Below are 24,517 nucleotides of genomic sequence, written 5' to 3'. Positions count from 1 at the left end.
TGATGTAAAAGTTTTATATTAATGTGTTTTTATTAGCTGTGAGCAGAAAGTCATCATAATTATCAGAAATAAAGGCTTCTAAACTTCATTGTGTCTAATTATCAAAAAATAAGAAATATGCTTCTTTCATTAAATTGAGTTACTGAAATAAATTACTTCAATAATATTCATATATTATTAAAAAAAGAAAAAGAAGAATATAGAGTAAAGTCCAACACATAAAGCCACAATATGTTTTGGATGAGTGGGTTGTGCTTGACTGCGTCCCACTAAAGATTTTAGGTCAACTTTGATTTCTTCCAGTCAATTAAAAATAACATCGCTTGGCAGTTACCTGATATCACCTTCTCCCAGAATTCCAATTAAATTTACATGACATAAGAATCATTCCCTTCACAGTCTGTGTACTCCTGCCAGTGTGGTGTATCTTCTTATCCTCCTAAAAAAAAATCTCACAGCCACATCTGCAAAAGATAAGACATGTTTGATTTGGTAGTAAATATTTCTGCAGTTAGCAATGACTCTAGAAGTTCAAAGCTTACTAAATTATTCTTCATGAATTATTTACATACATGTATTCAAAAACTTTTCACTGTGGAAGAAATATTCCCATAAATAATTTTGCAACAGTGATAGTTTTCATTGCACAGACTAAACATGCAGAGGATAAAATTTGCCTACAGTAACTTTCTATCATATGAAGATTTCAGCCTGGCTGAATCTACAATGGTAGTCTGCAAGATAGAGTTTAAGGATGAGGATGTTTTTTTTGTTTGTTTCTTTTTTCTTTTTTGTCCAAATGATAACAGAGTTAGCTACCTGCATGGATGTTTTTTATTTTTTGTCCAGCTGAACAGACAGAATTTTTACTATTAAATGCAACCATGTGTGTAGTTCATTTTAGAGGAGAGGATTAGGAACCTTGAGATTTGATGGATTTCAAGATAGAAAGTAGACTGAAAAATTGCATTGGATTAGTGGTGGATAAGAGCTTGCACCGTGTAGGTGCAATGTCTGTCACCATTAGAATCAGACTGTCAGCACACCAGTAAGACAGTGAGATAAAGGACTAAATAAATAATATACAGGTAGACATTGCATTTTTATAGCTTTATCTATGTTCCAAAAAGCCACTTACTCATAAAAAAATTTGAAAAATAACAGAAACATACGGTTTGAAGACTGGCTGCCAGGTAGAGTGTGAAACCCAAAATCCTCTAATTGGAAGAGGACTAATGGAGAGACTGAAAGAAAATGTTGTGACGCATCATGGTGAACACAGGTAAATCCAGGAGTTCAGCTTAAAGTTTGAAAATGATCACTTTATTGCCATGCTGGTACCTTTCCAATGACAACTAACTGCGAATCCAGCTGCAAACAACAATGATCCCACGACCAGTGGGAACAACAGGTGAACTTAAATACACCGGAGAAACAGAAAACACAATCACAAAACAAAAAAAACAGCCATGGCAATTACACCCAGGTGGTGGGCATTAAGCAACACTGAAGGAAGGAAAAACTCAACTCATGACAATTAATAATTGTTGCTCTGCCTGTTGAGCTGTACCTCAACACTACACAAGCAGAGTAAATTCTTAGAAAAGTATGTTAAATGCCATGGTAGACAAGATAATCTGGGTTAATAGCAAATAGCACAGGCAGTTTTTAAGTTATTTCTTTTTTCAGGGAAAAAGTTATTCAGACCAAACTGTCCATATATAGGAAAATATTGTAACTTAAATCAAATAACTAGTGGTCGCATCGTTGGCATCAAAAACTGCTAGCAAGCATTTCCAATGAGGCAATTGTTATTTTTACATCACCGATAGTCCTCTTTGTGGACTTGTTTTTTTATCCAAGGTAACTAAAGAGCTTTTCAAGCATGAACAGCCATTTAACGTCATGAAATATAATTTCAATCAGATTAAAGTACAAACATCACATAGGCCACTTTATCACCGTCTCTTTTTTGCGCTTTGGAGGAGCATTGACTGCAAGTTTTCTTTGTAGTTTATTAGATAGTGTTATATTTAATAAATGAGACAAAGCACTTCAATGAAGTTTGTTTACCAGATAAACTATACCTCTTGAAAACAGCTCATTTTAATATAATGTTTTTATATAGTGTCATGTTTGTGTTTTTGGATATGTTCAGGGCACACAGAAAATTCTCGGCAGCCTATGAGCAAAGTTACACTAAACTAATGATTAATCTGCTTAATTAATTAAAATCACTCTATACTGGCTGACCAGGTACACATGTCCTTATTGCAAAGGAACATTTTTGAAGAAGGTCTGTGTTCAAAGTAAAGAAAAAATATCAGAATATACACAATATATATATATAGTACTGCTGTTACAACACTGAATTCTTTGTGAAAGTGCTATAAAGTTTATTATTGTTGCTGTTAAATAGCAAACAAGGACGGTGTCAGCTGTGGTGTTGTAAAAGATAGAAGGAATGAAAAAAGGAGGAAAAGATTGACATAGAGGTTTAGGAGGAGATAGAAAAGAAGGAGAAACAAGAGAGTGGATCAGCAACCATTAAAAGAAGAGTGCCAGGTATTGGTGAAGTCTGCATGACTGAGTTGGCATTCTGTCTTTCCTTAGTATTATATTAACCTCTAAAAATCAAAAGAAACTATGACTGCATGAGAATTTCTTTGTCATTGTGTCCCAGAGAAATGACAAAAAAATATTAAATACATGCTTCATTTATCAACATTATGTTTAACAAACAGGAGAACTGCACTTGTGTTCAATTACAGTGTAGTATAATGTCACAGTGTTAAAAATATATTCTTAGGGTTTATGTATAATTGTCTTTAGACAGAACAAGATTAGTCTTAATAGAAAGGACATTTCAACACCTTGTCTGAAAGTGAAAGAAAGCAGAGAATCTAAGCATTGTTTTGATTTCCAGAAAACTGAAATTTAATTAGCAAATTCTCCTGAATAGGTCGTGCATTTGAAATATTTACTTTTTTAATCATTTTACTAATGATTTCTCTATAAAAGCAGGAAAAAAGAAAATTCAGAGCAAGGTCATCAGTGTCAATGCTTCTTTAAATCACCAGAGAAAAACATGTTCAAGTTTATAAAGTTGTCAAATAAATCCTATGCATGTGGACTGGTAAATGTTGCAGCATGTTGTGTTTATTTGTCAAGAGAATATGTGAGGTAATCAAACCTATTAAAGTTACTGGAAATTAGAATTGGCAAACTTGTTTCTTAAATTCTAGGAATATTAACAGGACTAGAAATTGTAGAAAAAGTAACCAAAGGCACTTTCACACTGAGGTCCAAGTAAATCCAAATTAATTTGTTAAATATTTGATTGATAGTTTGGTTCAGGAAGGCAGTACAGCTACATTGTCAACCTTACACTGTAAGCTGGATAATTGTGTCAAATGGTGATTAAGCATTCATAGACAAGCCATTTTAGAGTCAAAGGTCTTTAGCCTTGCATCCAGTAAACAGAAACATCCACCAACCAAACCACAGCCTGCCTGGTCTTGGCAGTTGAAGAGCAAATCTCTGCCACTTTTTTTTTTTTTTAGGCTTAGCCAAGAGACTACGTTGAAGAATACTGTTTTCCCTGCATAGCACCTTGGGGTTTTACAGATACGTAATTTTCTAACAACTAGGGTTTCCATTATAGCTTTCTGCTTTGAGTAGCTATTAATGTCCTTTCTTGCTCATTGGTTTGTCAAATCCATCAATCTGAAGCATGGCAATAAATAAAAAAGAGGCAACTAAAGAAAGAAAAGGTAAGGGAGAAGAAAGGAAAAAGAGAAGGGAAAGGTAAAGAAAGGAAAGAAAGGAAAGAAGCAGTATCAATGTATTACAACTGTACATTTGTAAGTATAAAGCATAATTGCAAACTGATAGATCTGCAGAGTAATGCATACACAGGATTTCTGCAGTAGATGTATTTGCCCTGAAATGCTTACACTGACTGCAGGATTTGTTTATATGTAAACGACTTCATTGTTATCTAAATAAATAGTTTTGAAAATTTCACCCAGATTTTAACTGCTTGAAGGATCAAAGAAAATGTGCCGCATTACTAAGGATTTTTTTGAGGAACAGGAAAGCAGCTGCCCATGGGATGCATCGAGCAAAGTAGATAAACATGCATCCCAAGAACTCAACATCTCTTTGGGTAATTATAAAGGACCTTAGGACCTCTGTCTATTGGAAATGAGGAACACATAATGTACATGCAAAATAAAACAGCCTCTTGAATAGTTTCCATATCTTAACAAAGAATAACTATTACACTACTTATGTTGTTGTCCAACGACTTCAAATTCCACTGATCTCCTACAATTAAGTCAAGAAAGAGGTGGCATGCAGAAATAAGGCAGTAACGGCCTGTTGAACTGAGGTTCTGCTTATTATGGGGAAAAAATTACATTGAGAAAGTATTTACAGGTAAGAATTGTTAAGTTCAATAGTATAAGACATACTGTAGAGAAAATACTCAATGAGGTGGTCATTTTTCTTCAGGTGAAATTCATACTAGCACTTGGCAACAGCCAAAGTGAGCTAAACATATGTGACATGCCACTCCAAAAGTAGGAAAATGTCACCAGTGGACAAATAAAGAAAAAGAATAAAATCCTCAATTTTTGAAAAAAATATTAATTTTCAACTTTTGCTAAATATGCTGGCTGAAGTTATGAAGAAACCAAGACGTAATAGAAGTATCAGTTTCAGAGGTTTTGAAATAGTAAGCTTTGTCTTTGAATTTAGCTTCTGCCTGTGGCTTGTTTATGATAAAATTATGTTCATCCACGTCCAGATTATGGCCTCTACGGTTTTCACTGGAACATAAAGTCTATCCAGTTTCATCAATATGTTTTCCAATGATAAGGTTGCATAGGTCTTTAGACAATACATTTCTTTCACTAATCATGAAATGCTTCTTGTGGTAATGATAAACTATTTCATAGGCCAATCAAATCAACATATATTATTTGACTAAAATGTTACAGAACTGCTTACTAAATATCAACAAATGTCAGGAATTTTGTTGTCTTTCAACACCTTCATTTATATTTTACATGCTTACTGTGTGTGCCTTTATTACATAAAACTTAACTGACCTACTTGTTTTGATTACTTGATATGAATTTCATGCCAATCAGTCCATTACAGACAGATTTTTGGGAAGATGTTTAATATTTACTTTTCTCTCTGTAATTCATTTAAAAAAAAAGAAATGCTCCTGACAATACACTGCTTGCTTTATGTATAACTTCCTATGCCATTTGAGAATAGTAAATTATTCATCCAAAACACTTTAGAAACATGACAGCAACGAAGGTTTCCAAATAGTTACTGTGATTTTAACTTACTTGTTTGCTATTGTTGTCAAGGCAATTAGGCTCTTGTTTGGTATAGCACTGGGTTTCAGTTCACTGTCACTTTCTGTCTGATGGGCTGAAAGGAACCTTGTTACTGTTACACATCTACATAGCCCTGACAGAGACAAGGCACTAATATGGCTTTGCTGTTTTTATCTGAACACTTAACATCCACAGTGAAAGCTGTTAGACTTTGACACCATTTAGTAAGAAGCACCTAGCATGCATTTTGGGCTTGACTTGATCTCTTATCAAAACAAAAACAGAAGAAAAATAATTGAAGAAAATAAGCCAGTCGAACAGAACAAAAACCATCCCCACCCCTTTTGATCTAACCATCGCCAACACTACTCTACTCTACCCGCCTTACAAAAGTCAGTCACCCCCACCTTTACCTGAACCTGACATTTCCCAGGGGGCATTAAACTCACTGGCCCTGTTTGATTTAGGTGGGTCGGATGTCAGTGTTCACTACAAGCCCATGGTGAACCATGAATAATGGATCTACCACGGGTCTGGGTCTCCCTGGGACTTCCAGCTGCCCCCTTCCCTCTCTGCAGCTGTGACTGGAATAGTCAATATTCCATTAACAAGCAATGAATCATAAAAGTACTAGCGACAAGACACAAGGAGCAGAAAAACATGTTCCGGGTGGGGGACAATAAATGACTCTTCTTTATGAATCTTGATAACAAATATGTTTACATCAATAATCTAATGTCAAAGGTAAAAAATTTACAATTAAACAAATAGAAATTGGACTATGTTCTGAAAGGGGTAGTTTGTTCTTGGGAAACGTAATACAATGTAGTGCTATTTTACAGCACAATTGAGTAACAATGTTACTTTCAGTTGTTATAAAATGCTGCATATTTAAAATACATTTCACTTAGAAAATGGTCTGAAATTGGGACTGAGTCCCTTAAAGAAAATCCTGCTCTTTCCGACACTCCATCATCATGAAATCATCACAACATTGCTCCTCTATTAAGCCTTTAGCAATGTTTTTACCAGCATTGCACTGAGAAATAGCTCAGCAGATGTTCCACCAGGTGTTTGCCAATTACTACTACTTGAAAGTATTGAGTGGGGCAGTAGTGGGGAAGTAACAGGAGAACACAAAGCTAAGAGGAGGAGTTTTGTCTTTGAGGGTGGTGCTGAGTTCCACCAATATATTTGCACAGTTGAATGGTTGCCACAGAGGATTGCTCTCATTGAATGGCAGCCACCGCAGTTAGCAAGAGGTTGCGCAATCCCACCTGAGGCTCAGCTTGCTGCTGCCTCACTAGCTTCATTTCCGAGCATTTGAATGGGAAAATGCAAAAATTCAGTGATTTTGAAGAAAAAAATAATCAAAACTGGTTAAGCTGGTTAAACAAAAAATAAATACTTTGTAGTACAAATCACAGGGTGAAAATAGCAATATAAATTATCTGCCTCACCTGCCTCCCCTGACCGCACGTCACTGACTTTAAGGTATAGGAGTGGAGACATCTCTTCAACACATGCTGTTGCTGTTCAACGGCCTGAACGGTTATTTCTTTACCGTTCATGCTGTTAGTCTAACACATTAGAATAGATGCCAAATGCCTGTACATGTATTATCCACAGTAATGTTATGAGAAGCATCTGAATGAAATAATGGAGTGCTGTTAAGAGGTTCTGACCAATCAATATGTTACTTCCAGTGGATAAATTTCCCTCTGTCACCAGTTGATTCCCAGTATTCATGGTGGCTTGGCAACACAGCTAGCTTTGAACAGCTAAAATCTGTAAATACTGAGATTCCCTCTGAAAACTTATTATTTATAACTACCTATTTTATTAGTTCAAACACCAAATAATATGCACCTTAGAAGTAGAAGCTATCTTGGCACCACTGAAGAAGCTAATGTCACTAGATTTTCTTTATCTTGTATGTAGGGGACACGGTCAACCGGCACTTGGAAAATACATGACACTCCTGTATTTGCTGCTTTGGAAACACCAGCCAATATCATGTCAAGCTGCATTGGGCCTAGGTATTTCAGCTTCCAAAGCTCCATTTTCTTCTTTGACTGCTCCAGATTGAAAAAAAAAAATACATCTTTAGAAACATTAAAATGGGGCATTATGAAAAATCCGCTTTTTTGAGCTCATCCCCTTTGACTCATTCATGCATGTTTGAGGAATCCTTGAATCCCCCATGGCATCAAGGCACCTCCATTTGGGGGTGGATCTCTGGCTCTCCCTACTTTGGGCTGCTGCCCAAACCCAAATGGATGGATGGATGGATGGATGGAAAAGCATCTTAAAAGAACCAATTTGTATTTTAAAAATAAATTGTATCTCTTTCTTTAAAGGCGAGTATTTTTTTGTTTGTTTTGTTTTAGCATCATATTCACTTAACAGGCAGGCTGCACAGTGAGGCAGTTGGTAGAGCTGTTGCCTTGCAGCACGAAGGTCCTGGGTTCGATTCCCTGCCCGGGGTCTTTCTGCCCGGGGTGTGGGTTCTCTCCGGGTTCTCCGGCTTCCTCCCACATTCTAAAAACATGACTGTTAGGTTAATTGGTCTCTCTAAATTCTCCCTAGGTTTAAGTGTCTGTGTGCTTGGTTGCTTGTCCTGTCTGTCTCTGTGTTGCCCTTCGACAGGCTAGCGACCTGTCCAGGGTGTACCCCGTTTCTTGCCCAGAACGTTAGTTGGAGATAGGCACCAGCACCTCCCGACCCCACTAGGGACAAGGGTGTAAGGATGGATGGAAGGATTCACTTAACAAGTACAACTGTGCCCAAACCATTTCTAACTCTGCTGTGGAAAAAAATACTGTACCTGTATTCAGAAATTAAGATAAATGTTTTTAGTCTAGATAGTCTAGATGTGGCACACACAAACAAATGCAGATACAGTGTCAGGAATTCATTTCTGAGACTAAATATAAAGCCAGCCTTGTCAAATAATTCCCGTGAGTTTGCAGGTAGGAGGACAAAAGCTCATATGGCTCTGTTAAATTACATTTTTAAAAATGATGTCGCAGTGGAGGAGAAGGTAGGAGCCTCGTGCCGGCAGCCCGTTGAAAGGCTGTTTACATCGTTTTAAACTGCGTGATTGTGAGCGTGAGAGGGAATAAAAATACCAATAGGTATTTCGTTCCATATAACACAGTAGGAGTGTAACCGGTAAACCTTTTATGGATGCAAAAGCAAGGACCCCCCACTTTGATGTGCTTTGCTGCTGAAATATGCTATACAAATAAAATTTGATTTGATAATAGGCAAAAATTATGTTTCTCAACATTAGTCTTGAGCTTCAGCACATATGAAGTACCATATCTAGTTTTAAGTTGTTATAAGTATGAGAAGGTGGCCTACAGAATTTAAAATTGGGTTGATTTAACAGGGAGGCTTCATGTTGTAACTATAAAGGCCTACAATAAAACATTGTACTTTTGCTTTGTTTGTATTACCATATTAAAGCCGGTACAGTACACAAACGTGATAAGAAGTTCCAGACAGATAACAGATAAACTACTTTTGCATACTACAAGTATATAAGGGCAACAGAGGGGGAATTAGGAGTGAAAATGTTTATTTTTTTTTTTAGGAATCTTATTAGTATCAAACATTGCTCTGACATTTTGCAGATTTCTGCCCAGGTTCTTCTTGAAAATGAGATCTGAATCACAAATGAGTTTTACCTGGTTAAATAATGGACATAATTAAAAAATGCATTAATTAGCTCAGAAAATACTGAAACAATAAAGAAACAGATTTCTTTCTTCTAAATACTTTAGAGCTACTGTAAAAGTTTTTGTTTCAAACCTACTTTGGAAGTTAAAAGTTAGGTCAGATAAATTGAAAATGTCAGCTGCCAGTTCTGTTGTTTGTTTACCATCCCTGAGTTGCTATTGAATGACAGTATAAAACCCATGATATGCTTCAGCTACAAAGGAGGGAAAAATCAGTCCTGTGACTTCTGAGGCAAAATGATGGCTTTTCTGACTGACAGACTTTGTAAACTTGACAGGATTTACTGAAATCCAAAGCAAACTGTGATGTGGCAGTGTTTGTCACTGCTGCCATCAATGGGAAAGAAAGCTGGTCTTTCTATGGGAGAAAAAATAAAGGCTAACTAATTAAATTTGAAAATTAAAATGCAATAAATGAAAAAGAAAAAAATGCTGACTGGGCAGCTAAAGGTTTGAGATCTTATCTTTGTTTTTCTTCTGTACAATCCTAATTGGCTGCATAAGCCAACTGTCAAAGGAAGTGGGACACCATGAACTACAACCTATCATTTAAAATGGGGGTAAGACATTTTATGGTTTAGTGGCAAATGTTCTATCAATACAAGCTAAAACAGCTTCAAGCATAATTGTTCTGTTTATCAGTTCCATTACAGACCTTCTAGAGGCATCAAGCCATGGCAATAAATAAGCCCAGGTACTGTGGAGTTACAGTGCAATACCCCCATCTCACTTGATAGATCTCTAATAAACAGTGCATCCCTCACAAAGTGAATTATGCTATCTATTTCAATCTCTTCCACAACACATCTCCCACACCAAAGCAATTACCAAGAGAGCTGATACACTTCACTGCCAAAGCCATAATTTATGCCCCTATAATACCTCTACCTTTAAGTGTTTAATGTGAGTTTTTTAGTTATTTCATTAATTTATCTGGCTGTTAATGTAGCTATTTTGTTATAAATTAAAATTTGATCAATATCAAACAGAATTGTAGCTATTTTGTTATAAATTAAAATTTGATCAATATCAAACAGCAATATTAGTAAGATTATGATAAATTTAACCAGAACGAAAGACCTCAAAAAAGTAAATAATACAATCATGCAGAAGCAGTATAAAAAAAGAAGGTCAAAGAGCTTGTCTTAAAATTTATATTATCAGATTACAGGTAGATATTCACCAAATGACTACAAACAATTGCATGGCTTTTATTCAAACAAAAAATATCTTTAAGAAAATACATGTACACCTTTAAACTTAGATCCTTTATATAACAATATTGTAAAAAGCAGAGTTGCTGTTCACTCTTTGAACCATATCCAAAACTGTTTGTAGAGATTTAAACATACTTTCTAGAATATGTATTTACATTAAATATCTTTTTTTATTATTATTGTACCTGTGTACCCTTTACTTTACTGTGTGTAGTGTGTCCGTATTGTGCATCTTATATTCTTGAATTTAAATACCACATGGCATAATTTTGTTAAAAATATTTGTTACATCTTTTTCTCATTAATTTTTATTTTAGTGATTTGTCCTTCTATCTAGTTCCTTCCCATTTGAGATTCTGGATTCTCCTGAGAAGCATCCAGAAAATATTTGTCTTATATTACGGTAGCCAGTCTGCATCTCAGTTAAACATTTTTTTGTCTTGATCTGGTAATGTAAATTAATCTTCAGTGATTCCACTTTGTTAAAATTATTAAATCTCAATTTTATAAAACACCTATGACAAACTAAGACAATACCCAATGGAAGGCAGAGAAAACACTATAGGCTTAACTAAAGCACAACTGACACCTGCCAAAGCCCCTCTTTTTCTGTAGTAATAAAAAAAAAAAAACTTTTACAAGAATTAGTTATGACTCGCATTGTTAGCCTTCTCATTGTTAGCAGCAAATAACAATGATACAAAAAATAGCTTATAAAACTACAAACAAAGAGACTGAAAAGCAAGGATATGATCAGGTAAAAAGAACCATGACAACACTTAATATCATTGTCGGTAAATTCAGGTTTCCCTGATTTTCCAATCACAGCTCAAGCTTTTAGCCAAACCAATGAATGCTGTGAACTGGGACGGCTTCCCAATCCTCTAGCTCAGAAGTATTGTTGTCTCTTGGGTATTATCTTACAAAGCCCATTATGCTGCCGAAAAGAAAAAGGAGACAGAGGCCCAGAAGTGTAGTTAGTCTAGCATGCACGGCTACATGCACACACAACACACACTGATGCATGCACGCATAGTAGTTTAATCTTTGCAAAGATGTGTATTATCAGTACAAATCCCTGTGTGTGTTCCAGCTTACTGATATGTGTGGATGCAGCTGTGCAACATTAAAAACAGCTATGACATCTTCATACCATAAATTTGTCTGTGAGAGATAATGCAAGGATGGCAAATTCACAAATGTGCAAACAATGTGTGGAAACCCCAAACTCTACCATCAAATATACCTCATTCAGCTGATACAGCCATGATGACTGGTGGTTTTAGAAACATGGGTCAACATTCTGTCAGCATGGTGGCCTGATTTCTGTATTCACAAAATAATCTGCATGAGTTGTGTAGCACACAGAGGTGACTTTTAACCTCATTTAACTCATCTGGCAACTCCCTCAGAAGCATCAATGCAGATGGAATCTTCAAAATATACTTTTTTTATAACCTTGAAATACTCATAGTTTATCAGAAAGGTTGTCAAAAAATGTGAGTCCTTCACATATCAGTATCATTGTGTTGTTAATGAAAAAAATCAGAAAATTAATTATGGTTCTGAACTTTAAAGAGTGATTAATGTGTAGAATCCTGACTCTGAACTTCTCTTTTAATTCATTAGAATGATTGCATGTTTGAATCCTTGAATGTGAGAAAAAAAGTAAGGAGATACTTTTACTTAAATGATAGTGTTGACATTTTTTGATATCCTTGAGTTGTATGAATATAGTTTAATAAAATAGAGTATTGGCAGTGTATCATTATAAATTGCTTGCATTGTCTCAAGTTTACTTCTTCTTGGCAGTAACTCCTGTCCTGTAATCTCTGGCTTGATACTTAATCAGCTTGTTGAGATTTGATTGTGCTTTTCGTTCAAACTGCACATTTAACTTTTTTTTTCTGCCAATATTTCTTGTTTTGTTTTTCCTTCTTACTGTGGAAGTGTCCTTGACACCATTGAAATAATTTTAAATGGTTTATTTATTTATTTTACAAGTGGTGGTTGTGATTCTGGCATCTCTTGGATTTTGGAAGAAATAGAAATGCTAATATTGTTTTGTCAATGTAAATTTTTTTTCTGACTCTGGTCTAGCTGAAAAAGCTCAAAAATGAACAGCAAAATCCATCTTAAATCTGTACTTCATTGTTATGACTCAAAGTAGCAGCTCAGTGGTCATTACACCAACAAATGGTGGTTCAAGTCCACAAGACTGGGATTTTGGAAAAGATAGACAGCAAAACTGATTGATTAGGAGAAAATCCTTAATCAATCAGACTTTTAAAAACTTCCAGTTTAGGTTAGCACGAGTTAGGCAGCAAGATTACAGCAAAATATGAATCTATACCTTCAGGAAACAACATACTCACATGAAGAACAGACAAATTCTACACAAAAAATAACTACAGCTACACACTATATTTCATCTAGTTGAAAAGCTTCATCTCCAAAATCTCAGCTCAGACACTGTGAATTACAGATACAGATTCAAGGAAGAGAGGGAGAATTAGGAAATGATCATGAGAAACGTCAAAGATAAGATTGAGAAAGATTGAGAGCTCAGGAGAATGGTAGCAAGCTCGTCAAAAAATAAAGGGAGAGGCAGAGGAGAGAACGGGGAACAGAACACTCACGGTTATTTTATAACAGAAAATCACAGAAAAATAGTTCCAATGGTAAGAAACAAAATATTATCTCAAGATAGTAAAGTTCTGCAAAGTTAACGGTCACCTGGATGAAAAATCTGCTAAAAAATCTGTCAATCTCCTTTAAGTTAAATTTAATGTGACTTTTCAGCAAACTTGTCATTATTTTTATTCATTTTAAAATACAATTTCAATATGCACAGCAAAATTACAGAGTAAGCTACTGAGTACAAAAGTAAATGTACATTCTACATAAGCTGCAGATTGTCCAATTCCAAGAAACCCATAGGTGAAAGTCCTTTCAATTCTTAATAATATAGCTTTTTTCACTGTGCAAGGCTATTATTGAATTGTATTACATTAGGACTTATTGCAGTTCTTTGGCTTTTTCCATTCAAAATGAAGAAAATGAGTCATAACTTTGTATTATTGGCTATCTGTCTTTGATGTGTAGCTGGAGGACTTAAGCTCTCTGCTGACAACTTAACTGATGAATTCTTGATGATAATCATCCCAGATCTCCAATGCTCACTGACCCTGAGGGACACAAAGGATCCTTTAAGGAGCTATATGAACTAATCCGTTTCCTGCACAGATTTCTGCAGGAAAATACCTTTAAGACCAATAAGTGTTTTATTTCAAAAAGTGAACTCCCTACCCTCCAATTCAAATTCAAAAATGCTTCATGAAGAAGAAATATACTGTAAATATACTATCCTGTGCTTGTGAATTCTACATGTTTATCTGTGTGCTTGCTGGTGCATGTTTGTGCATATTTTGTTAAATCAAAAGTGTAAACATGCTTTAAATGCTAATACTATTAGCAAAAGCGTAGATATTCTCCCAAGACTGTGTTCCTAATACATAATTTAGCAAACACATAAAAACTTAAGAAGTGTATCTTTTTTTGGAGTCTGTTTATGAAAGGCTGTGAATGGTGGTACAAGAAAACAGCATCAGAAAATATTTTCTAAAACCAAATCATGCACTTATACCTAAAACGTTCAATCTTCTACCACTCTTCAAAGAGACCGAACAGTAATCTCTGCAACATATATTTTAAAATGGTATAATTTTCCCAGAAAGCTGAGAGAAATTGTTTACAGCTCCATTGGTTGAATATCATGTAAGACACAATTATTTAAAGATTCAGTTTCCATTTCTCAGCTGCAAGGTGCCCAAAGAGTCATACTTGGAAAACAACTTGGTTCCACTCTGAAGGAGTCCCTAAAAGGACTGTAATAAGTATTATTACTTTGCCTGGAGGAAATCATATCCATGCAGTCTGCAGACACATTTCTTAAAGCTCTCACTTACCACACACCTCTTGCTCTCTTTCAATTTGGATATGACACAACTATCATAGATTATATTACAGCAAGATTTAGTGTAATCTTTTTTTTTATGACCTTTGAATCTCAGGTGAACTATTTAACTTTATTTTAGGCCAGTGGTCGCAAATAATTGTCATGGAAGCACATATTTATATGACAGTGCATCAGTGCTAAACATCCTAAAACATCTTTAACAGCTACACTATTCATGCTCTAAATGGCAGGATGAGCAACAAACATGTGACTCACCCACAGTGGGATGCCTTCTGTAAGAGAACAATGGCAGGACTGATGTTGCAGAATAGATTTGAGGTGCATAGTCATACAGACCAGTCTCAATTCAGCTACAGTGACATCTTTGTAGCCTGGATGAGTTTTTATTTTGGTAGCTTTTGACAACATTTTGAACTTGCATTTGCAAAATTAAAATGCTAGAAGACACTTGGCACCATGTTGATGAGACTAGCAAACAAACTAGAGCTCAAAAAGGAGCATTGTCTTTCAATATTTCTTGTTACTGATTAAGTAGTCAAATCTGTCTGTAGTGCAGGGAAATTGGTAGAAGAGGGATGGAGGCAATTTTTTTGAGACAATGAATGAGATGACTCAGCATAATTCAATAAAGCTGACAGAAGTGGCTTTGTTCACTTCCTCTTCTGCCAATGCCAAACTACAGGTCGCTTTGCACTTCTATAACAGCGCAAAAAAACAACAAATATTATCATTCACAACATCTTCTGTTCTAAGATTACCCTGATTGAAATTAAACTGGAGAAATCCAGTTCAATGGGAGAAAGCCAAAACGTATCCCTGAAGGGAGATTAGAATCTAGAACAATTGTGTAGGAAGGAAATGGCAAGGCTATGACCAACTGCTGCTAATCAACTCTTGAATGATCTTGTTTTAGAGGTAATATTGAAGAGCAACACAATCATAAATTGGTATTTTTCTCATTCATCTGATGCATTACTACTTCTATTGAGGGTCAGAGTGTGCCGGAGCTCATCTAAGCACAGACTGCAGGCTGCTGCAGCAGAAGGAAAAAAATGTATTTGATGAGTTGCCTGTTCACTGTTTGATGGACACAGACAGACATTACTATTAATATTCATATCAGTGGACAGTCTGCTCTGTCTAATCAGTCCAAAAAGCAAATTAACAACAATTTTAACAACAAAGCAGCAATGTCTCACCTTTAGTGTTGCATGAATTCCAATTACATGCAAATACCCGTTTTTCCTTCTTCATACAACCGTGATACAGTTTCAACTGCAAAAATGTTGTATGTCTCTTTCTGAAAAGAATCCCTCTTTAAAGTCACTGAACCAAATAAACTTATCAAATAAGCAGTTGTGATTAAACTTTTAATGGTCTAGTTAGCAGGCCATCTGAACTATAGAATGCTTTCAATTAGGGCTGTAACTGAATCACTCTAAGTCTTTAAAACTGACAACCCATCATAAATCTAATTTCAAAGACACTCACCCATGAGTATCTATAGTCTAAAAAAAGGTTGCTTTAAACTGCTTGCACATAATAGGAGATGAGGCACAAGCTTAAAAAAATATGACATTCCCTGTCAAACTGAATAAAACTCATATGTACTGATATTACAGCCACTTGCTGAGCAAATAAGAAACTGAACTAGTAGTGAGAGTTTACTGTTTACTTATTAAAATGATCTTGGCTGCCTGCATTCACACTGGTTGCATGAATAAATCTGAGAACTGCAAACAAAACGTTTCAAAAATTTACTATATTCCACATCTTTTCTAATCCTTTGTTCAGTTTAATCTCAGCTATATATATATATGTGCCTGTGTGATCATGCATGTGCGCATGAAAGCATATATGTGTAGTGAGTCACTGCATTAGTGTCTCTTAATTCATATCAAATATATCAACCTCAAAACATGGATGACTCCCTACCTTGGCAGCCTTCATCCCTCTAAATCCGACATTGATGCAGAAATACACCACCGCATCAACTCTGCCAGTGGGGTTATGCCAGACTCAGAGGAAGAGTCTTTGTGAACCGTGACATCCAGGTGAAAAACTGCCTGTTTGCAAAGCAGTTGTTCTTCGCACTCCAGTGCAGGAGGTACAAACATAGGCTGGCAGAGGAAGAATGAATGTAGATTGTGTACATAAGGATTCCATCATAAGAGATAAAACTGATGTCTACAGGAGAACACGCATCTTAAAACCACCCTCAAAGAACAAGTTATTAAATATCTTTCAACAATTATTGGAAATATTCTGTACATTAAGGGTAAGGTGTTCATTCCACTTGCTGACAGGTTATTTTGTTGTAGAATGTTTTTATTTTTGATTTTTTTTAAGCTTTACCACTTACAGGACTTCTGGTTTCGAAGGACAAAAAGGTTTTGCTTTCATAATTCCCATGGGAATATACAAGACAGAGGTCATTTACTTTTACTATTATGCAATAATAAGAAAGTGAAGTAATTTCCATGAGAATACACATCTATATGCCTGCATCATAGTATTTTATCTTCCCTCCAAAAACAACAATTTTATTTAGAATGCATGCATACTTGAAAGGATGTTTTATGTTGTTTTGTTCTTTTTTGTCTGAATTCTAAGCTCAATTGTGCTCCATTGGCTTCAAATGGCTTTAGAGAATGTTCCCATATCAACAGATTTTACTTCATCAAATGGACAGATGGACTCAGCAGCTGTCTGTATGTTGTTAGTGTTCCTTCTCTCCTCTTGTTGCTTATTTCTTCCTACTTTTTCTGGATTGGGGATTTTGCTACACTACAGGACTTGTCGGGTGTAAAATTCTAAGAGCTGCTTGGCCTTTCTGACAACAAGACTTTTACACTGTTTCCAAATAAAAAAATAATGAAGGCATTGAATTGATAAGCCATATCTATACCAACAAAGGGGAGTTTATTGGTGGCAAAGTGGCCCTCAGTTTCCCAAAAATGTGAATTGGACAATAAATATTTGAAGTGCAAGTTTACTACAACAAAAAATCAAATTTAAAATAATTGCATATTTAAAGCCTTCAGAGCAAACACTTATTTGACAAAACAACCTATTCTGTAGACTATATTTAGTGAAGACTTGGAATACCAGTGTATTTTTTATTTATGGTTTATTCTCTCTCTCATTTTTGTGCTCTGACCACATACATACATACATATGTATGTTTGTATGTTTGTGTATATATGTATATATATGTATGTATGTATGTTGTTTTTGTTTTGGAGGAAAAGAGAAACTGGCTGAAGTGCACTGAAAATAAGTGAACATACATGGCAATGAAGGAAAAAAACTTATTAGAGGCAAAGACTGGGTATTGGGCTGGAGGTTCAGTCAGTATAGTTCAGGGGTGTCAAAGGGGGGTGCGTTGTGAGGATCGAACGGGGGGGTGCGTTGTGAGGATTGAATGGGGGGTGCTAGAGGATCGAACGGGGCAAGTGCTGAGGATCGAACGGGGTGCATCTCGCATTTTTTCAGACGGGGTGCCGGCTTGCTGCGGTCTGCGGGCCGGTTCTAATAATGAATCAAGATCATCCCAGGGGCCGTAGAAGATCTTCTCGCGGGCCGGATGTGGCCCGCGGGCCTTGACTCTGACATATGTGGTATAGTTGATGTCCTTCTTGCAAAACAAACCACCAGAATTACAAAAGAATAGCTTAGATCAAACCACAATCATGGGTTTGTGTCTTGTTTGAGAATTGCCAAGTAAAAGTCCAAACATAAATCCAATGGAGAATCTATGGCAAGACTTAGAAGATTATGTTCACAGACACTTTACATCCACTCTAGGAGAATTTCAGCTACTTTACAAAGAATAAGTAGACTTTTCAATATCTAAATGTGTGGTAGACATACAACAATAGGCCTGCATCAATAACGGCAGCAAAAGGTGATTCTACAAAGTATTGATTTCAAGGGATGAATACAAAAATACACCACACATTCCAAAATTCTATCAGTAAAAAAAGTCCATCTGTGCTTTATCTTCCTTTTACTTTACAATGTTATGCTACTTCATATCTGACTAGCCCATTTCTTCAAAGGGAACTGTTATAACAATGTCTAAAAATGTTGTTTAATTTAAAAAGAATGCATGTTTTTGAACATAGATACTGGCAAATTATTTCATCAAAGAATTGCCTGAAACCTTCACCTTGAAATAAGCACAAACAGTGCTGAAAAATCAACCATGGAGCCTGTCCACCACCTTGATCTCTGTCTCCTCCCACCTGGTGATTCTATCATAAAGCTCCAGTACTAATACAGTTGATGCAGTTTCTCCCCTTAGGTGGTAATAATGTGACTATAGGGGCCGATCGTTTCTGACCGCCGACATGACAGCAAGTGTGAGGTGTGTGACAATGAAAATGTGTATTTATGTGCGTCTCTGAGACAGAGAGGAAGAGATAGGAAGGGTATGATAAGCATGAGAATGAACTAGTGGCCTCACCACAAATCCAGATCAATTAGTTGGCCTAATCACTCCCCTCGCGGTTAGCCATAAAAATCCTCAGGTCTGCCCTTCTCACATTTCATCTTTACTGCCCTATCTTTGTAATCTATCAACCCTCTTTCTCTTTCCAGCTTGTGTCATTTCTTCTCTCTTTTCTTCTCTGCTCCGGGATCCGTCCAAGTCATCTCTCCTTTAACACTACATTTATGCGCCAGCTTGGTAAACGGTAATCAATGTCTCACAACGGTGCACTGTTTCATCTAAACGATTTCTCATGGAGGCTGTGCGTGAATGTGTATATGTGTATGACGAAGAGAGGGCAAGCAAAGACGTATAGGCAGACAGGATAAAAACAACAAAAAGGGAGAAATATGCTTTTTGCAGTGCTCTCCCAAGCTTTTTTATGCATGTAAACTTTTATGTTTTGCATTTATGAGATGTGAAGATTAAAACATGTGAAGAAAAAAAAATGCTTGCCTGGATTTGGCAGCAACTCCAAAATCCCAAAGTAATGCGTTTGCTTTAGGTACATAAATCACAATCAGCCTGGACTGCCATCTGGGTTACTGCTACATGGCCCTTGTAATGTACATGCTAGTTAGTCCACCACATGAATAAATGAGGAAGGCGGGATGCAAAGCAGATACATACATTAAATACATTAAAAGACGGGGTCAAGAAAGCACCTTTTGTAAGGGAATTTGGTTGGTGAATTTCTGAATCAGCTAATGGCTTAAAGGTTATGCTGATCTAACAAGCAGTCCACTGACAGGTCATTTGATTCGGTTATTATCCTAAAATATTGCAATGTTCGCTTGAAAACCTTGAGTCATCAAGCGGATGTTACATTGACATGCTCCACTCACTTTTTTTTTTTTTTTTTTTTTTGCAGACTAAACATTTTCTCACAGACATAGAAACAGAGAAGTCACCCTAAATTGTGTAGCAGGAAAATGTGTCTGTGAGGTGGGCCACAAGAAACCTGATCAACGGACTCCTCATTATCACAACAAATTTTGAATGTTATGATTTTAAAGCATGGCTGCACAGTGGCGCAGCTGTTAGAGCTGTTGCCTTGCAGCAAGAAGGTCCTGGGTTCAATTCCCGGCCCGGGGTCTTTCTGCATGGAGTTTGCATGTTCTCCCTGTGCATGCGTGGGTTCTCTCCGGGTTCTCCGGCTTCCTCCCACAGTCCAAAAACATGACTGTCAGGTTAATTGGTCTCTCTAAATTCTCCCTAGGTGTGTGTGAATGGTTGTGTGTCCTGTATGTCTCTGTGTAGCCCTGCAACAGACTGGCGACCTGTCCAGGGTGTAGCCCGCCTCTCGCCTGGAACGTAGCTGGAGATAGGCACCAGCAACTCTCCTAACCCCAGTAGAGACAAGGATGAACAGAAAATGGATGGATGGATGGATAATTTTATGAGAACAAAATGTTGTACTTCTCATCTCTTCTGCTAAGTTGAAATATAAGCAATTTTGGTGCAATTCTTTTGCACAAAAAGGTAATATGTCTTTTTGAAAAAAGAATATGCTTATGAAGCTGACAAGTAACTAATGCTCAGTTATATTTCAAATGCCACTGCATTTAATCTAAAAAATGAACATCCCAGTAAAATCTTTGCACTTTTTCTTTTTTGTGAATGACAGACAAAGCAGTCTTGATTAATGTTATAAATTGGGTTAATAAACTGAAATTTGATATAGTTTGACTAAAACAATAATGTGAGCTCCAACAACATTTAACGTAATTAGTTGCAGTGCATTTTATTATTCTAATTTGAAAATAAGTTCATTTTACACAGACAGTAATAGTTTGTACTAGAGATGCACCAATCTGATTTTAATATATGTATCAGTACCGATACTGCCGTGGATGGTAGAACTAGAGTCTCAGTGAGATCACAATCAGCCCGGACTTCCATCAGGATTACTGCTACATCGACCTTGTAATGTACATGTTAAAGACATTAAAAGACGAGGTAAAGAAAGCACCTTTTGTAAGGTGTTTTTTAATATGACTTAGCTTGCTTATAACACTCTGCACACATGTCAACAGCAATTTTTATTTTTATATAATTTAAAATGATTCAATCAAGAATAAATACAACAGATAAATACAATTGATAGAAATTGTGTATCATTTTTAGATTTCATGGTGCAGAAGTGATGGTTTTGTTTCTGTATTTTGTAATATTAATTTCCCTTCCTTTGTCCTAATATTTATTTTACATTTAACATTCCTAAGTGCACTTTCTGGACCATTTGATAAAATTGCAAATGGTCCAGAATTTGTTGCAGTTTTTTTTTTTTTTGTATATTTGACCAAGGCAGTTACCCTATTGTTTTTGCTTCTTTATAATTATTTTTTGCATTGATTGTTATACTCCAAATTGAACTGACTGAACAAAGTGTTGTTTTTACATGTTTGACTAAGCTGATAAAGGTATTAGTGGATTTAAGTGTGCCGTACTGGTGCAGAGTTATCAAATAAATTTGTTGTTCAGTACATTTATGTTTGTTTTAGAAAAAAATAAATATTTTACGTCAATTCAGCACTATTTTTTCTGTATCAGCTGATACCAATACAGTGATCAGTATTGGTATCAGAAGTGGAAAAAAAGTAAATTGGCACACCCATAGTTTGTACATATAAATAAATATTATAACATTTCAATTAAGAACCATTGCTTCAGAGAATGTGAAAAACACTTAAGATTTTGTGTTCCTTTAAAGTATTTCAAAAATAAGTTTATTTTATTTCACAATGTACACTCGGGATATTTATTTTGTTACCCAGATTCAATAAAGTTCACAGTCCTCACCTAGATTTTTTTTCTACTTGATGAATTCCTGGAAAGATGTGTGTATTTGGAGAATACAGCATTGATGGGCTCCTGCAGTCCTTTGATGGGCTGCTGCGGTATCACACATTTTTATCACTTCTTCCACACACCAATTAGCTCAAGATAAGTGGTTAACAAATATGCGCAAGATCTCGTGAACACCGACAAGTCAAACCCCGACAGTCTATGAATACACAGAGTTACAGTCAGTTACAAGAGAACACTCTTAAGGAGAATAAAGTTAAGAACTAATATAATACCCTCAGCTAATGTTACTGAGCAATATCCAAGCTCCAAGTGTATTGTAATCCCACATTGGCAAATTCATTGAAACCAAAGAAACATGCAACGGTGGTATACAGATTACAATTTCTTCAGAAATGCACAAAGATATTCTATTTTTCCTCAGACCAAATATCAACCTGAGATGAAAAGGAGTTATTCCGTTGTCCAATTTCAAGAGAAAGCAGTCTACAACACATTTAAAGAATGCATATGCACAATCACTTAAACAGAAAAAGCTGCAATCCATAATTGTAAAATGTTTTTAAAAATTCCTGAAAGAAATGTACATTTTTAGTGATTTCAGAAACAAGAAAGAAGCTGCTCCTCATAGTAATTTGATTTATGAATAGCTGTGTGTTCCATTTGAGTAAATGGTAATGGTAATGTGAATTTTAAAAAACAGGCAACAACATGTAGTCCCTGTTTTGTGATAAATAAACAAAAATGCTTATATCCATAAAAGCGAATCATTACAAGACTTTCATTATGTTTTAACCCAAGTCCATCACACTATCTTACGATTACACTGTCTGCTTTTATGTCAGGATCTATTTAACTGCATGGCCTCAGAGCACAGTGGCACACATCCAACTTCCCCAAACGCATCCTGTTGGCGCATCAAGTGGCTGCAGTCTTTAGAAAGCAGCTTTACCGAGCAGAAGGCGCGTCTCTTCATCTCACTACAATTTCCCTCGGAAAATAAATAAATAGATAAAATAAATAAAATACTGTTTTTGTGTAGTTCCGTCCTGCACAGGTACAAACAGCTGAGAATTCCAAATGCAACTGACGAGGTAGTTTTTTTCTTTCTTCCTTCCTTTCTATTCTAAAGTAGTTGAGCCTGAAATTTGCGATGAACACGGAGATTTGCTTCTGGAACTAGTTGCAAAAATTTTATCATAAAATATGCCTTTCGTATTTACGGAGGAACACATGAACAGTCATGGAATAACAAGGATAAGTCATCGGAAAGCATTTCCCGCTTTAGTACAAGAGGTCATTTATCGCTTAAATTATGCGCAGCGCTCATTACAGAACTAACCAAACGTTAAATGAGTTACAAGTGGCAACAAGTTAGCGGGTGTAGCTCTTCAGCCATGAAAAGAAAATATGTTAAGGACTCGATATGAAGCCAAGGATTTCATCCTACCGCACAGGTTCAACTATCAGCACACAAAAACCGAGAAAATTAATGCAACCCTTTTCTATTTTCGAAATATTACGTTTTTTTCTTTTTTCTTTCTTTCTTTCTTTCTTTTTTTTATTTTTTGCTGCAGAAATGCAACAAATCAGCACCGAAAAGCACGGTGCAAGTCCATATGTGGGTTATAAGAGCATGCCAACACGCTGCGAACTTTATCATTTAATTTCAGCATCCTAAAACTCTTACCTTTGATGCGTTGTGGAGGAGAAACAAACGCTTTTTGACTTGACGCTCTGCAGCGGGACAGAAGTGATCGGTATTTAACTTCTCCCTCCTCTCAGGCATCCAACCTATGCGACTCCACGGGAGATGGGAATAAGAGGGACAGGCAGTTCTGTGCGCCCTGTCTGCCACCGTGCAGCTCATCTGGAGTCTCCGCTCCTAGAAGCGCAGGGTGAAAGAACTGGGGAAAAAAGACCTGCTGTCGGCACGACGCGGCGTGGAAAGCCCCTGGTGGTGGTGGAAGGAAGCAACAAATGAGATGGACGAGAGAGAAGAAAGGCAAAGAGGTGGGGTGAAGAGGGGAATCATCAGAACCATAAAATATAAGGTAAATAACAAGGAAAGTGCATTTTGTTTAGTCCATCATGTAACTGTTTGATAAATCACGTCTTCTTTCATCTATATTTTTTTAAAAAGGGTTTTTTTTTCTTCTAAAACCACAACAACAAAAAACAAGATTTCTGGACAATGTCTATAATTTGCTAAAATGTTATGAAGTTTTGCATTGTGTGTCTTTCATAAGGGCACAGAGAGATCAGAATTATTGGTATTCTTGTCCATTCATATGGCAAAAACAAAGTCCAAACACTGGCTGCATTTAAAAAAACGTTGCAGTTTCCACTTCTTATTCAAAGACATCTCTTCTATCCCCAGAATGACTTACATCCACTGTAAAAAGTTCAAAGAACAGTAAAGATCTTGACTGTCTGACCTCTTTCAAGTATGTTGTTGAAAGCAACAAAAGGAGCATGCTTTCCAGTTACAATAATAAAACATTGTAGCATTTCTATGACCTCAAATACTTAAGTACAACAAATGGCTCTGCTTGAAATTTATAGTGAGGGGGGGGAGGGGGGGGATGTGTTCTTACAAGTGTGGATGCTTTGATGAGGTGGTTTACCTATTTAATCAAGGAATGTGATTGTGTTTCTATGGGTGAGTGTGTTTATGTACATGAAAAATGCTGTCGGTGACAACGGACTGGAAAGAACCAGAGTGAGAAAAGCTAAGACAGAGGAAGGGGAGTCCAACTACAAATTACACACCATGACACAGAGTCTCTGAAGCTCAGTCAGTGAGGTTAGGAAGGTTAGGAAGCTGATGTACCAACAAGGATTTAAAAGCTAGTCACCATAAGCTGAACACAGGGAGGTGAAAATAGAAGAACAGAGATTTAAAGGGAAAAAAAGGGTTT

General features: G+C 36.3%; 1 protein-coding gene across 3 annotated transcripts in view; it reads right to left on the bottom strand.

Moving 5' to 3' along the window:
• LOC122833988 (cadherin-22-like) overlaps positions 1-23,531 on the bottom strand; it is a 162,019-nt gene extending 138,488 nt beyond the window's left edge. For 2 of the 3 annotated variants that reach the window (XM_044122020.1, XM_044122022.1), the window contains exon 1: positions 23,287-23,531. The gene's annotated coding sequence lies outside the window, so the exon portion shown is untranslated. Of the gene's footprint in view, positions 1-334; positions 465-1,172; positions 1,245-1,341; positions 1,398-23,286 lie in introns of those variants that run through there. The other variant, XM_044122019.1, reaches the window with a different exon arrangement.
• Positions 23,532-24,517: the final 986 nt, after the last annotated feature.

Source organism: Gambusia affinis, linkage group LG07 (genome assembly GCF_019740435.1).
Source record: "Gambusia affinis linkage group LG07, SWU_Gaff_1.0, whole genome shotgun sequence".
In the NCBI taxonomy this organism is placed as follows: Eukaryota; Metazoa; Chordata; class Actinopteri; order Cyprinodontiformes; family Poeciliidae; genus Gambusia; species Gambusia affinis.
This window is presented reverse-complemented; position numbering and strand designations above follow the sequence as displayed.